Below are 3,270 nucleotides of genomic sequence, written 5' to 3'. Positions count from 1 at the left end.
TTTTTCTGTATCCTGATTTTGGATGCTTACCCATCCATTCGTTATGATGAGACAATCCCATGACAAGACATTTGAAATATAAATTAGGCAGGGTCTTTCGTTTATTTGATTCATTCAATCGGTCTGCTGTTTTTAAAAAAGTCAATCAGGCAATCTTAATCAATCAGGTTCAAGGAATCTTGCATATATTTGACATAATCAGTTAATCTTAAACGATTCTGTTTCCGGATCGCTGGTTTTGATAAGAATCGCCGAGATGCAAACGCAAACGGATTGTATTTTTATGTTTTTTTTTGACAACCCCGCTGTTGAATCAACTAAATATTTTCCTTGATTCTAGTAAAATGTTCTCTTAATTTGTGTGGATCAATGAAATATTTTCTAAAATCTACAAAACAATTCAACCAGAAACTCTAATTGACTAAAGCAAAAATATTTGGTCAACTGAACCAACATTTAGTTCATTTAACTAAAATGATTTCTGAATTTAACTCCATATGGTCAACAGAACAATTTTGTGGAATCAAGAAAAAAAATTTCCGGGTGTAGTGATCAGGGATACTGCCTGTGGAGAAGCATATAGAAATGTTAGTCTTTCTGCATTTAATTTGCAGAATTGAGACTGACGTTCAGTTCGGTAATGGAAGGTAGTTCTCCTGTAATTCCAAAGTACGGTTAATTGTGGCCAGCGACACGCAGGGCTAATTGCACTTTATCTCAGTAAATTAATCGTCAGCTGACCTCTAGCCCTGGACTAGTGATTGCTGCAGTCCTGGTATACCCAACAAAGTCGCCAGTCATCGAGCAAACTCTGCTCTGGAACCATCGAATCTACATATGTATACCGTTTACACGTGTCTTCATGCTGGTAAACAATCCTGTAGGTTTGTCGCACATGAGCCCTATTTGTCAGGCTGTGAACTGTCAGGTTAGATTAATTAAATCTTTGACAGTCAGATGATCACTCCAAATTCCATTAGGGACGTTGCAAAAATTATTATTCAGTCAGTTAGTTCGGAAAATCTGTATGTTTGAATCTGCCCAACCAGGAACAAAAGTAGTCCAATAATTGTTTTTACCTAATGAGATAATGTATTGAGCCTTATAGCACCAAAAATAATCAAGCATTACGGTGCTAAAATCTTGTACATACAAAACTACCAGGTATTAATTTGATGCGGCAAAAAAAAGGATGCAATGTTTTGATACCTATACCACTCAAAGAATTATAAAATTATTTAAAACTTTGACTTGAATGATGATCAATAAACACGGTTTGAGATTGAATCGTTAATAAAATTTGAAATTTTTGCATTTTTGTTTGCAAATATCAGTGCAAATCTCGATTAAGGATCGATTATCGATTTTCAGAACTTGAATTTTGCAGAAAAAGGATTGTTTTTCGAAAATATTAAACTGTCATTCTTTTTAGCATATTGATGCTAGTACGCTTTGAAGTTGTGGTCCTTAATTTTCATTTTCTTTTTCATTGATTCTCTGAAGCGAATCATTTTGAGTTGAAATTCGAAACCAAAGTAGCTGCAACAATTTGATGCCCAAAGTTTTAGTGTGTAGTAATTAACTTCAAATCTGACACCTCATTGATGAGTACTTCAATGTAAATTTGAAATTGCAATTCTTTCAAACGAAATTATTTATTAATGAATTCTAACGAAACCCCTTAAATTTGTTATTTTGTAAATGTCTTATCCCTTAAATGCTTACTTACAAACACTTTTTAATTTAAAGTTAATTATCTTAGAATAGTTAGATCTGTTCAATTGGAGCATAAATGGCGCTACATGTACATTGGGGTAATCATAATAAAAATAAAATTTGTATCATATTCAAGATAATGGTTTCTTTTGTGAGGAAAAGAAAGTTGCGCCCTATTATTTAAAATCAAAGTTTATGGGTTCCGCCTACCCCTTCAATTTTACCATTGAAACTATTCGAGGAAAATACAAATTTTTACGAATCCGAGATTGTAATGCGTAAATTTCAATAAAAAGAGTGAAAATTGCATGGATTTCTTAAAATCACTGCCCCCAATGTGATGTGGGAATTGATTTTTTATTTTGACCCACCAAGTCTTTCCAGCATCCCTCAAAACCACCCTCTAAACGCAAATCAAGTATTTTGCCGTAAATTGGATGTAAATATTTTTAATAATTCATTTTTAGTAATTAATCATTGTTTAACCGATTTTTATTTTTTCAAACATTTCTTTTTTTACATTTTATCATTATCGATCTCGTCATAGCGATGTGAACTAATGAAACAACAAGAAAAATCGGAAATGTCGATTCCATTTGTTCTTAATTGATTCAACAACTTTTTATTTTTTCAATGTAACTTTTGACTAGAATAAGATTCTCTTGTACTTGCATCACTTACTCAAAATTTTTTGAAAAATGTCTATTTGTTTAATTAATTATTTTTGACACAATATCCTTAATTTACTGTATTATATAACCTTATTTGTAATTTTTCAAATAAATTTATTATTGAAATTATTTTGAAGAAAAGTGTAGGTTTTTCCCACTTTATCTGAATGAAATGAACTAATTAGTTAATCGTTTGTGTTCGATTTTTCGACATACTCAGAGAAGGTATAAATTTCTTATATTTTGTCCTAAAATGGTTTAATCAAACGATTTTTTTTAAATACGGGAAAGTAATGAAAAAGTGTCATCATAAAAGGAGCTAATGACATTTGTTGAGAAATTTGCAAAAACTTCACTTTTCTGCATAATTATAGTCTAAAGTTACATTTCAACAATTGAAAATTATTTTTAAAAATTAAAAATAAAGTGAATCGATCTTGTTGATCTTTGATTAAAAGCCACTAGTTCATGATACTCAAAGAAGGTATACATTTTTTATATTTTCTAGAAAAATGTTCAACAAATGGAAATTGTTTAAATAATTATGGATAAGGGGTAAAAATACCAGAAATTACAGAATTCTGTTGAGTTTGTTGACAAATTTGAAAGAAACTATATTTTTCTGTTATATTCCTGTCAAAGGTTGCATTTAAATAATAAAAAGTTGTTTAAACAATCAACAAAAAATTGAGAATACCATTCTGTTTTTTCATATTTGACCAATAAAAATTATCTGTGCTGAAAGAGAACACAGAAAAGTTATATTTGCGACCATTATACCTAAAAAAATGAAAGGAAACAAAAGTTCAGAAATTGTCAACATGAGAAATAGTAGGGGGGAAATGGTATATGATGCAGATGGAATACTAGAGGCTTTCAGAGA

This window comes from Belonocnema kinseyi, chromosome 7 (genome assembly GCF_010883055.1).
Source record: "Belonocnema kinseyi isolate 2016_QV_RU_SX_M_011 chromosome 7, B_treatae_v1, whole genome shotgun sequence".
NCBI lineage: Eukaryota > Metazoa > Arthropoda > Insecta > Hymenoptera > Cynipidae > Belonocnema > Belonocnema kinseyi.
The sequence above is the reverse complement of the archived record's forward strand: the minus strand, read 5'-3'. Positions refer to the sequence as shown.